The sequence below is a fragment of the Onthophagus taurus genome, chromosome 7 (genome assembly GCF_036711975.1).
Source record: "Onthophagus taurus isolate NC chromosome 7, IU_Otau_3.0, whole genome shotgun sequence".
NCBI classification, from domain to species: domain Eukaryota; kingdom Metazoa; phylum Arthropoda; class Insecta; order Coleoptera; family Scarabaeidae; genus Onthophagus; species Onthophagus taurus.
This window is the reverse complement of record NC_091972.1, coordinates 21,966,413-21,981,846: the sequence shown is the minus strand read 5'-3', so window position 1 is coordinate 21,981,846 and position 15,434 is coordinate 21,966,413. Positions and strand designations below refer to the sequence as shown.

General features: G+C 35.2%; 1 long non-coding RNA gene across 1 annotated transcript; it reads right to left on the bottom strand.

Moving 5' to 3' along the window:
• Positions 1-10,853: 10,853 nt before the first annotated feature.
• Positions 10,854-12,388, bottom strand: LOC139430335 (uncharacterized). Its single transcript, XR_011640822.1, has 5 exons — positions 12,101-12,388; positions 11,444-11,594; positions 11,201-11,379; positions 10,977-11,142; positions 10,854-10,925 (listed from the first exon to the last, which is right to left on the bottom strand). It is a non-coding gene; the product is annotated as an uncharacterized lncRNA (long non-coding RNA).
• Between the last annotated feature and the right edge of the window lie 3,046 nt (positions 12,389-15,434).

Genomic DNA, 15,434 nt, shown 5'->3' with positions numbered 1-15,434 from the left:
CTTAAATCTAAAAATTCAAAATAATTGGAAGAAAATTGTTTATGGATTATGTTTTTGTGATGTATTATGAACAAATTTTATTACTACCATTTCCATTGATTGGTTATAATTCTTGAGATAAAAATCATTTTGTTCTTAAGTACGTAAAATTTAAAATGTTTAGTATTTTAAACCTACTGGATTGGTGATGATTATAATGATACAAATAAATAGATTGAAGTAACTGTGATTTTAGAATCCTTAAACTTTCTCTCTCTCATATTATAAGAGTATTATACACTGTGTACATAAAGTAAGATGTGTTATATAGATATGTTCGATAAAAATTCAGGAGGTATTCTTTCAAAGAAAAGAGTAACCAAGTCTTTTCTTTGAAAGGATAAATTTGAAATACTCAAGATGTCCCAAAAGTGAGATACTATAAGTGGACATTTTTAAATAGGAAGCCCCATTTTTTGTCGCATTTATGGATTCTACAAAAAATTCGGAGTATTTTTCATGTAGCACTGATACCTATGTCGAATTTCAGGTGTCTTCGAAAAAATGGCGTTTAATAGACTAATTGTCGGTATTGGGCAAAAGAAAATCCTAGATAAGGTCCATCTGGTACACTTTTTCGAAGATACATCTTAATTTCTTACAACTATGTCTAATCCCCAATTTAAGAAATACATTAACCAGTGCCAATGACACGAAATTACATTACGAAAATTTATGGTTCATGCAAGATTTTGCACCACCATTATACAACTCAGATTAGGCAATATCTCGATGAAGAAGCATTTCGTAAAGATGGATTGGAAGCCGTGGATCAATTGGCACTAAGATACCCGGATCTACAAAACTAAACACGAGTCGCTCGACTACTTAGTAATGAAACAATTATTAGGGTCCAGCATGAATTTATCAATGGTTTGGGATACTGGCAGGCACAAGAAGGGGTTCAGTTCCAGCATTTAATTATGTAGACTATGTTAATATAAAACCATGTTACTTTTTCTCTGAAATGAAATAGTTAAAGCTACTTTTTAACTATCATTTTTTCGAAGACAGCTGAATATCGACATAGGAATGATAATAGGGATGAAAAATACTAGGAATTTTACGTAAAATCCATAAATGCAACAAAAAATGAGGGTATCTATTTAAAAATGTCAACATAGGGATCGTATATCAATTTAGGGACACCTGTACATTTCAAATTTATCACAAAAAATGCGCGTTAAAAAATATAAAATAGATGGAAGCTTTTTTGCTGGAAGAATATCCCCCGAATTTTGTCGAATTGATTCCTTACTTTATGTACATACGCAGTGTATAATGTAAAGAACTCTGCAGGAAATGTTACGATGTTAACCCAAAATAGATTTTTTTATTTATCAATATAAAATATTATTCAAAAATGTAATGGTGCTGAATCCATCTATTTGTACGGTGAGCAGAATAATAAAAAATTGAAATAATTTTATAAAAACCCAACGATTTGTAAATATTTCACCAATACAATAAATCGTTGCGCAGATATATTTTATAATGAAATGCGTTTGTTTAAAAAATCGTTACAGATATTCAACCTTTATATATATTTTAATATCGAATTACCAATTTTGTTGAATCCTCAACTCTGAATTATCTGCGTAAGTAAAATTATTGCAAAAAATTGTTTCAACATTAAATAAATAAAATACAGGTTGTCACACAAAAAACGCCCCAAACTGTAACTCTATTATTTACATTCCGATTTTCATGTTACAAATAAATTTTTCCAACGAAAATCAAAAGTTGATAATCGCTAGAAATTGAAGATGGCATTGGAAAAAGTTTATTTGTAGTATGAATCGTAGTATTCATCAAACCTTTTCATTTAATACCTCGTTCATGAAAATCGGAAGGTAAATGACAGAGTTACAGCCTGCGGCATTCTAATGTGACAACCTGTATATACAGCGTGTCCCGTATCTTCCGCATCAGAGCATTATACGGTTGTAGGATACATTATTCTGAAGCGATCTTTCTAATAAAATTTTTTCGAAATGTTTATAATAACCGCACGGGAAGTGTTTTAAGGAACTGTTTTTCGTCCAATCAGCAGATCGCAAATCAGACTCAGGTAATCGGTGCCACCCTCGGCCGGTTCGCTACGCCGATGGTAACTCGTTTCCCACGTGTACTCACCAATAGATTCGTCATGGAAAGAGAAATAAACTTTTTCGATGAATCAAAGTCGTCCGTTATTGGTCGTCGTTAAACAGTTCCCGTGCGGTTATTATAAACATTTCGAAAAAATTTTATTAGAAAGATCGCTTCAGAATAATGTATTCTACAACCGTATAATGCTCTGATGCGGAAGATACGGGACACGCTGTATAGTGTCTTTTCTCTGCTAAAATTACATTTAAAATGGATGTATTGTACATCAATGGATTCAGAAAAAAATGTCTATCCAATGACGCGAAAAAAAATATAAGCAGCAATTTGAAAAACAAAAGTTAATAATTGCTTAAAATTGAAGATTTCCTTGAAAAAAATTTATTTGTAGCATAAATCATAGTATTCATCAAACCATTTCATTTGATGCCTTGGTTATGAAAATCGGAATATAAATGACAGAGTTACAGCTTGGGGCGTTTTTTGTGTGACACCCTGTAGAATGATAACAGAAGTAAAGATTTCTGGCTCAATCGTTTTTAAACACAAACAAAGATTACTTTCGATGTAAACAGATTCAATAAGCATTCGTATTTTACTACATATTTTAACATACTGGTTATTTTAAACCGTAAAATGTTATGGGTGGAGCTACCCTATCCGTTCGAGATACTAAAATTCTTCTTTCACTACATTTCGAGTCTTTACGATTTTTGTAAAGCTCCTTTAATAACTTTATGAAATAGAAAATTAAGTTGATAAAAATGAAATAACATAATGAGAAACTGTATCTTACAAACTGTATATATATATATATATATATATATATATATATATAGTACTAAAACATGCTAAATTATTGAGATTTTACCTTCTTCTGTACTTAAATAAACCTTTTGCAAACCAACTTTAGTTAACTGTGTGAAATAGCACCTGAACGGAAACTTCGAGGAGTAGTTATTTACCGTTTGATTAATGTTCCTTGGTAAGTCTTATTCTGGGAAATTGGGGAACTTGGGAACCTGCAGTTTTCCCGGTTAGTTTTGACGCTTCCCTTCGATTAACATTAATGCGTTTCGCAGCACTTTAGTCGCCAATAAAATGTTGCAGCCGCACTAAGAATACCCATTTCATTTTCTCAAGAAGCCATTACTTGGCTGTTCTGCGCATATGTGCATAACTACGAATAGAACAAGTGAGACTGTTTAAAGCAATATGGGTGTTCGCATAAATTAAGGTTCTAAAAATAAAAATTAAATGCGACCTTATAGCTTTATAACTCAAAAAATATTTTTGAATATTTTGATACTAAATAAAATAACATTCAAAAACGTTGGGTGTAAGGGACGTACTTAGCGTGAATATCGGAAATTCTATTGGTCCATTAACGAGCGGGATTAAAAGCTTTTTGAATAGCGGGGAGAAGGTTTGATATATTTGAAAGGTTTGTGATATTGATGAAATACGTAAAGAAAAAAATATCACCGGAATTCCCCGTAACTGATCGATTGAAAACGTTGCTTTTATTTCAATAAATTTATTACATTAAAAAAGTTTTTAAACGTTTTAATAATGTGATAGTAAAATATTAAAGCGAAATTCTTCGCGGGGCGTTTCATGTTAAATTAACTCTATCATATCATATGCATCCAGCTTTATAAAAATATGCATTGGCAACTTCTTTTTCATCGGGAATGGACATGGATTGTACATGGAAGGGGGAAACGAAGAAAGAACAGTTGAGCATGGACACAACAGCAATGCGGGAAATCTGTTACATTCACGAACTCCGGGAAGAACTGGACGCTGAACTCTCAGGGCAGTACAGAAATATTCCTAGGGAGGTGTGCCTAAGAATTATGGATATCTTTAGAAGAGTAGAGGCCTCAGCAACGAGAGTTGTGGTGACGATGGCGGAAGATAATGGGAAAGAAATGGAAAGAAAGAATTTCGATGAGAAGATGGAAGAAATGGAGAAGAGGGTCGAGAAAAAGATACCAGGAGCGATGGAGATCTGGAAAGACGCAGGGGATAGAGAGTATGAAGGATACGCTAGAGCTATTAAGAGGGATGCGGGGAACGAAGTGGGCCTGGTCGGTACTGGAGGAAGTGTGGGGGAGAGAAAGGGCGCTAACAAGAACATCATCATATTATCTCATTAAGGATGAGGAGAATATCGTGGATAACGCGGAATTGAGGAATGATGTGGTGAAGAAGCTAGAAAAATAAGACACCTGGAAAGACGTGAAGTTGAAAAGGGTAACCAAGCTGAAAAACAAGAGGGTATTAATAGAGGGAGACTCTGGGAGGGATGTTGAATTGGTAAGGGAGAAGATCGGGGTCAGGATATAACAATACGGGAACCAGCTATGGTATGGCCTAAGGTGATACTCTATGATGTGGACAGAGAGATGAACAAGGGGGTATTATTGGAGCAGCTGTGGTGTAAAAACACGAAGCAAGGGATTGGGATAGGTTGGGATGACTTCAAGAACTAAGTCAGAATATTATTCAGAACTTGCAGAAGGGAAAGGGGAGTGGTAAATTATGTTATGGAAGTGTCAGGGAGGGTGAGAAGGGAGATTACAAGGTTTGGGAGGGTATATATTGGGTTGTCGTCACTGAAAATTGACGATTTCTTAGACGTGAAGAGGTGCTACAGATGCCAGGGTTTCGGGCATCTCCAACGTTTCTGCAAATCGGAAATGGTATGTGGGCATTGTGCAGAAAAGGGCCACGAGTTTAAAAACTGTAGAAATAGGGAGAGAGAGGCGGTATGTGCAAACTGCAAAGCCAGGGGGAAGGATGACAGACACGAAACGAGGGATAGAAACTGTGGGGAATACCAGATAACGGCGGAGTTGGCGAAGAGACGTATTAATTATGAGGACATGAGGACAGGGAAGAAAGGGAGGGAGCGGATAACTGACTGTGAGGGGGAGGCGAGGGCCGAGGGCACTTTATTAAAAAACTAGATGAGGGAGGGGAGAAGCCAGAGAAGAGCAAGGGGTTGAAAATGATGTTTTGGAATGTAGTGGGGATTACGAATAAGGGAGGGCAGTTCTGGGAATATTTGAAGGGATTTGAGTTGATTTGTATGGTGGAGACTTGGGTTGATGAAGGAGGGTAGGCAAAGATTGAGGGAGAGATGTCAGAAGGGTATAGATGGGATTGCGTGTTTGCAGAGAGGAGAAGTAAGCGGAATGAGGCGAAATGTGGAGACAACTGAGAGATAGGGACAGGGATATACAGAGGCATTAAAGAAGGTCACAGATACGAGCAGGGAGATATAATGAAAGGTATGGGGAAATAGTGACAGAGGAACTGCCGACGTATTTGTTGATGGGGGGAAGAAATTGGTGGCCAGATTCCGCTGTGGCAATGAGGAGAGGGAGAATAGGTACTGGGCGGACGATGTGGAGAGGTGATGTAGACTGTGTGGGGAGGATAGGGAGACGCTGGAACACATGCTGAAAGGGTGTAGTGAGCTAAGCGAGGAGGCAATGGACAGGAAGCAGATTTTGGGAGAGTGGGGCGAGGGCAAAAGATGGATGAGGGAGGTGATGGGGGCGAGGAGGCGAAGGTGTGGAAAGGGGGAGGAGGGTAGAGGATGTGGAGGTATATATATATGTATATATACAGGGTGTCACAAAAAACGCTCCAACCTGTAACTCTGTTATTTACATTCCGATTTTCATGACCCAGGTATCAAATGAAATAGTTTTATAAATACTATGATTCATGCTACAAATAAACTTTTTCCAACGGCATCTTCAATTTCAAGCGATTATCAACTTTTGATTTTTAAGAGATCTTCTCAATCTTCTTGGTGTCATCCAGCCATTTCCGTTAATGTCTCCACTGAATGATTTATTTTCGCTATCTGATGCTGTTATTTTGCTACACCGTGCCAGTAATCCTACATCTAGCCACTACGTCTGTAATTTTAGTGGGCCATCGGATCTCAAAATGCGCACTCTCTCTCTGAGACTATTCCCCAGCATTGCCCTCTCCATTGATCTTCTTTGTGTTTATCCTTAGCCTATTGGCTCTTTCTTTCGCGAGGGCTGTGGTTTTTAGAGTATATGTTATTACTGGTAGTACACAGGATTCGATCATTTTCCGTTTTCGGTTAATACCCAAATGCTACCTATGTCAACCTAATCCTTCTTGTTATTTCGATGACCTGCATTTATTTACCTACTACTATTTAGTTACCTTCTCCGTCAGCATGTTCTCATTGAGTTTGACCCGTAGTGTTACATTGGTGTAAATATGTTGGGGAAGGTTAGAGCATCGTGAGTCGATTCTCGTCTTGTCTATTTGTTCTAGTATTGGCCATATCTCGACGGAGTCGAACGCCAATAATTTACTCAACAACAAAAGCACTATATCAAGCTCGACTAACTTAAAAAATTAAACCCGCATTTATGTGCATCGTGGGTCTCATTAAGGCCTTTGACCGGGTAAGATTAAACAAGGTAGTTGATATCCTAAAAAAAATCATGTGCCGAAAACCATAATAGATATCACAAAACAACCAAACCACAATACAACCACTCACGTACATAGTTAGCTGCGCAAGCGCGGGCTCTTAGCCAAAGAATTAAGAGTAATACGGCTCGACTCGAACCACCCCGGGACTTGATTTCGACTTTTTATCTGGTCCTAATCATTATTATAACTCGCAATTATGAGTCGGGTAATTAAAATTTCGAAAATTTGCCCTCGTAGATACCCCTCGCACAAAGGTTCAAGGTTTCTAATGACACCAATTTCTTTGATATCAAGTTAGTAATAATCAAGTAATCTTTACAAAACATTCCATGCAAATTGCTATATACGGGCGACCAAACGATCCCTTTAAAATTAACCTTTAAATTAACGTACAACCGAGATTGTTATTGTAAAGTTATTTATAAAGTATATAAAATTGTAATATATCGTGTTGAAACCACTATGGGGAGGAAGGACAATAAAGTAAGGCTTTATTTTTAACATTTATTCGTTATCTTTTCCTTTTAATAACCTTTTTTTTGAATCGGTATCTTTTATTTTGTTTCCGAACTTTTTCGAGCGAACACATAGTTGATCAAAGACTAACAGGGGAAGTACAAACGCCAACCGGAATCCGACAAGGAGATTCTTTAAGTGGATAAGATAATAAGCCATATCACTCACAACGGGCAAAATCAAAATTGTCTGATATAGGGATGGTTTTACAGTGGCTCCTACAATCATTATGTGTAGAAAACCTTCAACTAACAAGGATCCACCACAGAAACCAAAACCTCCTTTGTACCTAAAGAGCCTATTAGATGCAAACTTGCTCTGGAAAACAAAGTAATAGAGTATATAATAATAGTAATATCAAAATTTTTGTGATATGAATTTTCTAACATCGTAAGAGACTTATTCATTTTTGTGGTTAAGCAAGTATTTTCACTCATTTTCAAAAAATAATAATAAATTGGAGTTTCAATTAAATAAGATAATTTGCATTTGTCGTTCATTTTGAGTTTTGCAGTTTGTGTGTTAATGCTTTTATAATATAAGAATATAAGGCATCAGTAAACAGTTGTAAATTAACTAAATGATTGAAATTAATGTTATCTTAATAAAAAAAAAATAAAATTGCACTTATTATTTCTTATCAAAATGGATTTTTGGTTAAAATTGCACGATTTGTTACAAACATACCAAAAGGCTTCTGGTTGAAGTTAAATGACGGTTTATGGTCGATGTATTTCATTGAAAACGTACCTTAAACTGACGTCAACCGTGTGTACCGCAGCATTCGATTCCAACAGGGCTATACACGATGGCGGATGAGATCCGACGTGTTAAAATGCCGGAAACCATTACAGCAAACGCGCTTTCGATAAATCTCGCTTAATTGCGCACGATGACAAAGGAATTTTCTATTTTACCCAGGGCCGTTTATTTTAATCCGAAACAGACGTGGTCCGGCTCGAATTCATATATAACCGTGTTTTGTTTTCCATTTTGTTTCATTTTTTTTTTGTTTTTCGTTCACCCGATTTGATGGACAGAATTCAAAATTTTCAATTGAAAGGAGACGTTGTTCGCTCTAATTGCCCAAACACCATAAATTAGTCGGGACTGTATAAATGTTAATTGGAAACAAACACGGTAATTTATGCTACCTTGTTTTTAAATTGCGAATTTCGAGCGGACGGTCAACCCACAGCAGTCACAGATCAAAACGATGCGGACGTTGAGATTGATGAAAATATTGTCTAAACAATCACTACATTGAATCCATTATCGGGATTTGGTCTATATCGATTGAAACGGCATTTCCAATTAAAACGCTATTTATTTATGCACTACGTGTTTAATAAACCATTAGCTCGAACATCTCTTATCGATGGAAAAGTTCATTTTTCAATTCTATAATAGGCGATAATTTGAAATGTTTTAAATTTGCTTTATATTTTGTTATACTCGCATGTTTTTAAAGTTTCTCTTTTAAATGTTACCATAAGTTAATTGAAAATTAGTTAAACGTGAGGGCTTTGAAACACCCCTCAATTTTTTCATTGCTCTCACAGGAGGATTGTGACAGATTGCGACCTCGCGTGGCTAAAGCTACCAAGCAAGGCATGCGAATTTATTTGAGTGAAAAAAGCTCCACCGCCGTCGCTGGTCTCTCTTTTTCAATTTGCCAGGCTTCACGGGGACGTGCAACCGCCACCACTAGCGGCGAACGTGACGTGTGCGGAATTGTAATTACATCAAAGGCGGCGGCGTAATTGCTATTTTTACTTAGAGTTCAAATCGAGAAAGTGGAACAACCGGAATTGCCACGACATAATTTCCTTTTGCACGGATAACAACCATCTACATTCCCGATCCTTACCATAAAGGTTAATTTTATCACACTAATTAATTCAATTAATTCTACGTGATATGAAGAATGTTTCAAATTATGTGACATTCGTATAATTGAAAAACATTCATCAATTTATATCGATTTTTTTACTGGAATTTGCATACATATAGCAACAAAGATATAATACAGATACGCACGATCTTATATTACTTATGAATATATTATGCAAATATTTTCTCATTATGCATGCTGTGTTGGTCGAAAACAACTGTAAATGATCGGAACCCCAATCAATGGGTTTGTACGCACGATCACACCTCAACAATAAGTCAAAACTTCCATTCCGCTGAGAGACATTAAAGAAATACGACGGGATCGTCGGGAGACGCTTCATCAGGTATTCATCTCTCACTTATTCCTCTCCACTTCTCGCACCTCCTTGGTGTGTATCTCTTTGTTCTCTTTTCCTCTTCAAAGTAACGGGTAAAGCGTCGAAGGTGTTGACAGCCAACAGAGCGCTGTCGCCGACGATGCGCTGCAGGTGCGAAAACAATATAGTTATTGTTGTGCAACTGGAGTGCACTCCGACAGCAATTGCAGATCGATTCAATTACTTGTCGTTACACCACGTCGGATCGCATACAGAGACAAATGCAGCTTTACCTATAGTTCCAATGGAGTGGTACCGAAGTACCTATACAAGGAACAAGAAGCTGCCGCGCCCTTTAATGATACAGCATTCCACTTCTCAAGACGACCACATCAATCGCACGCAATGATGTCGACGCTTTTGTTGATGAACCAAGACGTGTTGAGGTGATCGAATATAGCACGAGCGACTCTTAACTTAATTTCATATCAAACAAAAAAAAATGATGCATAGTTGCACCGCGCCGCACTCTTTATGGTGGATAAGCCAGTTTTAATGAAAAGCAATGAACAACCACGGATTTTCGTCCAACTGTTCGGGCGCGATAAATTCCAAGTGAACTGCCACTGACAGCTCCCGGGAGAAGAACTGCAGGGCGATTTACACCCCGCTAGAGTTGAAACTAAATTATAAACGAACTAATGGAACAGTATCAATTCTACCGTGGAGTTGCTTTGAGGGCGATACGTTTTATCTCTACGATTTACCTGAAATTAAACTACATCGAAAATAGAAATTCACACATCACTCGACAAAAACACCAATTCTAGAATTTAGTTTGTACTTTGTAATGGGACGTAAATTGAAGAATTATCCCTTTGAATAATTGTGATTATGTAAATTGATTATTAGAAACTCAACAAATAGCAACATTAATATATTTATCAAAATCAAATATTCATCAAACATCTTATATTTATTAATCAGATATGTGTCATTAATGAGTATAAAATGAAGGAGATCAAGTTTTTCTGTATAATTTTGTAAATGTTCCATTTTGGTATCTTAAAAATCCGACGTGTAATGATTTTTTGAAAATGATTCCGATATATTAAAAAGATAATAACCACAGTATTACCGCAACAACTAATCGAAAAACGTTAGAACTTTGTTTTTATTAAAAAGTTGCATTATAATGTGATAAAGTTTCATTTCGATATCTTAAAAATCGATATGTTATAATTTTTTAAAAATGACTAAAATATTAAAAAGTTAATATAAGCGATTTAATTTGAAACCGTGTTATCTTAACAACTAATCGAAATGTTCTAGAACTTTTTTTTAATTAAAAAGCACTTTGAAAATCTATATGTTATGATTTGTTGAAAATGACTTTAATATATTAAAAAGTTAAAAACATAATTAAAAGTTAAGTAATTAATTTGAATAATTAGTCTTGAAAGTCAACAATAGTTGATTTATAGTTTCGAGATAATCTTTGCGGTTGTAATATAGCGTGTAGTAGCAAAATAATATAACAGTCTTTGGATTCTAAAAAACGAACATCCACAAGAGTTGTACAAATAATTATTTCAATCTTACCTTTTGAGATTTTGCCTTGCTGTAAGCTTTTAAATAATTCCTTACTATGTTTATCTTTTATATCGGATTTGTATATTTCAACAATTTTTGTTGTAAATTCAGAAAATGCGGGTATTAAATTATTAATGGGTTTATCCGGAAATAAAGTTGAAAAATCAATATGAACCTAGAAAAGAAAATTTAATTACAAAATAAAATAAATATTTTGAAAAATAATAACATACAAATTCGTAACCATTAGCGTCATTATGTCTAGGCTATAGTTTTAATAAATCCGACAAAGTCTCTGTAGAACTTCGAAAAGACTTCGAGAGTTTGTATTCTGAAGTCTGCTTCCAATAATCTTTAGTTATGTCTCACACGGAGGGATCACAATTTACTGTAAGAAACCCTATGTAGTCTCCTATGTTTACAAGAAACGAGAGAAGATACACTTAAAAAAATGCTTTTATGATCTCGAGCATTACCTTCTAGAAAAAGAGATTGTACGCTCTCTTTTGATTCAGATTGATTACTTGTTTGGTTGAGTTTTCATCTTTGGAATTTTAAATTGTAGTATCTGTCGTATGGTTTGCCTGAAGGTTTCCGTTTGTTGTTTCTGTGCGTGTAATAAGTAGTCTGTTGAAAACAAAAATTAAATCTAGTAATACTAATATATGTAATAAAAACGTACTGCAGATTCAGACGAAAATGTAAAAATTTAATAAATTAACGAGAAAAAAATTCACCGCGGCGCTGGTATCTTCTAATTATTATTAATTAATAAATAAGTAATGAAAAATGTTGTAATGATTTTTTTTGTGGTTGTTGATGAGATCATGTAAGAAGAATTATGACGTAATGAGGGCGAGAAATATTTAATTACCATAGAAACTATCACTCAACGGACCTTGTTTGATACCTTGAAAGTCTTCAATTAATTCAGCAAGATCCCATTCAATTAGTAAACTTGAAACTGTTATCGAACCCTGCATTAGGTTTACCTCCATTTTCTTTAAAAGTATTCTATTTATTTAAAAAAAGTAATGCACATTTTATACACGTATTGCACGTTTGTAATTTTAAATCTGTATAATATCAATACTTGCACAAATAAATGAGTATTAATTAACTATGGAACTTACCTTTGATAACTATTTGCACACCTATTTCATATACAAGTACGCACAAGTTAAAACTAAGCAAGGGGCTACCAACGAACTGAAGAGAATCGGCCGTTACATATCATGTGATATCATGACGGCGACAACCGACAAAAAACCTGGACATTATTAAATACACACTTCTACTTTTACAACACAAATTTCTTTTCAATTAAAGAATATATTTCTAGAAATCCCGTTAGATCGCTAGATCCGAACGAGCATGTAGAATTGCTTTGTAGATTGGAAACATAAAATTAGAGATAATTATGGAAAATATACAGTTGAGCGATGAATTTGACAAATTAATTAATAAGGATACTCGATAAAGGTACTTTTTTGTTTTTGTGGTAATATATACCCGTGTACGTTCGATTTGCTTTAACGTTTTCCGTAATGGAGATAATGTTGTCGACGTTGATTTAAACCTTTTTTAGAGCGGTTTCTGATGATGAACTATTTGAAATAGTTCGAAACGTCAAATGTATTGATAATAAAAATAAAAAATCAAGAGGAAATTCCTGTATTTAAATTTCTATAATCATTAAATAATTACTCCTATTTAAATCGTTTGGAAGAGAAATGTTAGGTACTTTGTTATCGATTTTTTTATTTATATTTAAAAGTTTAATCTTTCTCCAAAGAGCTTCGGTATGATGCAAAGTGGACGTGGACCAGAATATAATCGAACAAGTGACCTGTTTAAATATTTGAGAGCTAATATAACAAGTTCTGTAAATGTATATACTGAAGACCGGAAATAAACAATAAAAGCATCCCGAATCTCAGGATGCTTAAGAGACATCGTAAGGAGGAACAAATACTTTAAAGCGAAAAGCAAAATAAGTTTTTACGTTCAACTTCTTGTTATAATTTGAAACTTGAATCCCCCTCGAACCAGATCCATCGAATATTTCATCAAAAACAAAGAAAAAAAAAGCTCAATAAGTCCCAATTGATTATCAGCAATGCCACGGCAAAACAAAAAAAGATTCTATGCTAAAGAAAGCTAAATGACGCAGGAATAACAAAAATAAGCGTTACAGAAAAAAAGTGCTTGAAACCGAAGCGACTTACTAAAAAAAAGAACGTTTTTGAAAATAATGATTTAAAAAAACAAAAACAAATAATGATAATTTATGGTTTGTTAACTTGCCGACGAGTTCTTCTCTCGTAATGATTTTGTTCCGTCTTAGCTGATTCCACAGAGCTCTTAGGTAGATCATTGAATTCGTTAATTCTCTTAATCTCATTATTTGGAGATCTCACAAATATACGCCTATCAGCAGTCCAGACATTCCTTGGACCCACAATACTCCTCATGGCAGCGTACAACTTCATTCTTCTCTTGGTCAGTAACTCAGTTATTAAAAACTTCGTACCTTTCAACAGTTTCTTGTTAGACCATATAATTTTGCGATCCACATAAGAAATCAGTTTGATTATGATGGGTCTAGGTGTTGCAGAGGATCCAATTTTTTTCTTCTTTAGACCAATCGGGTTTCGGAAAGTGAAACCGGGTACCTTAAGATATAGCTCAAAGCTTCCTTCTCACCTATGCCATGTATAAATAAGCAGTTTCGGCGAGAATACTTTTCCAAGTCGTCCACGCGTACTTCCAATCCATCAGTTAGAGATTTAATATTGTTCAAACACCCAACAATATGGTCTTTAAATTCATAATATTCCTTAACCAGGTGTTCCAGGGTAATAAGCGGAGTGTCACCAGCTTTTCCTTTTAAAGCTGCATTTAACTTCGTCTCAAACATTGCCATTATTTGCGCGAATCTAGTTTCCAGCGATTTAACAACAACCCCGACGTCGCCGCTGATCTTATCGGTTATGATTTTATTTTATTTATTTAGATCACAACCAGTCCGGTCAAGGTTACCGGGTCGAAAATTCAATCACCGCTCAAGAAAACGTGAAGATAACGAAAAAAAATTTGTATCACTCGCGATAAATGTTAATAAAGAGTTAATCAAATAACCGCAACCCAGTAGAAAAAGGTTAGAGGAAGAGCTTGAATGTCACATACACTATTTTCAAACACAATTACTATTGAAAAATTAACCTTATCGGCCCGATCCTCACACGAGTTACGTACACGTCGCCATTTAAATATTGTTCTCCCAATAAGACCCATAATAACATACCCGGCTGAAACAAGACAAGCTATAACAAATGATGCGAACAGTCAATCAAAATTATGTGAATCGCCTCAGATCTCGATATCCTCCATTAAATCTTGCAGAGGAACTGGTTTTATAACTACAACATCAACTCTGATTGGGAAAAAGACTGGAAAGCCAAAGCATCACCAGAAATAAACTAAGAGATCATCCCCAAAAAAGAATCGAAAGGATTTGGACGTTCCCGCCACCTATGGAAGGGCTCATCAGACATACATACGGGACATGGAGCCTGTGGAGATAACCTCCAGAAATGGAGACGGCTTCCATTGTCTCAGTGTGACTGCGGATCTCCAAAACTATCTATTCAGCAGATTGTCCACTAGATCTTATCCTGTTCATGACCACGTTTCGTTGATCATTTCGTTTGACTACAGGTAGAAGGATGATGACTGATTTTTCTCTGATCATCTGGGAATGTATTAGAAGTATAATTTATTCACATGTACATAATAAAAAAAGTTGGAGAGTTTTTAATACGTTGCTAAATTAAATTTGAATTGAATTTAAATATAAACTGTCAAGAAAAATAAAGTTAAACGTGAGAAAAGTAACTTTAAATTTAATTTTATAACTTTACTTTTCAATTTGCAACGTAAATAGACTTGGTGTATAAAAAATAAATTTGTTTAGATGTAAGTTGTTTTTAACGTCGTTGAAATGTGTGAGTTATTAACATCTCCTAGAAAATTACTGTTCTTTCTGAACATAGTTATGTGGTCATTAAAAATGCAACCACAATCCTTTCAAACAATTCCAACCAGTCGGTATCCTTTACGTTCTTAACATGCGTGTGTCACGAAAAAGCAATCTAAGTCAATAAACAGTTGTCAGTAAGAAAGTGGTCAGTAATTTTACCATTACGAAGCCGCAGAGCGGATGTCGTGATTTCTGTTCATCATTTATCGGTAACTTTTATATTTTACCATCTTTACGAACCGGTTTGAAAGAAGTTCGGGTCTAATTTATTACATGTTAGCAGCTGCTGGAGTAACTCGGTATAAGTAGTTAGTAACAGCATGATATTTTAGAACCGAAAGATAATATCGATGCTGTCTAAGAAGGTACTCTTGACGCTACTAATATGCGGTTTGAGTTTAGTAGAGTTCGAGCAGGCTCCTATA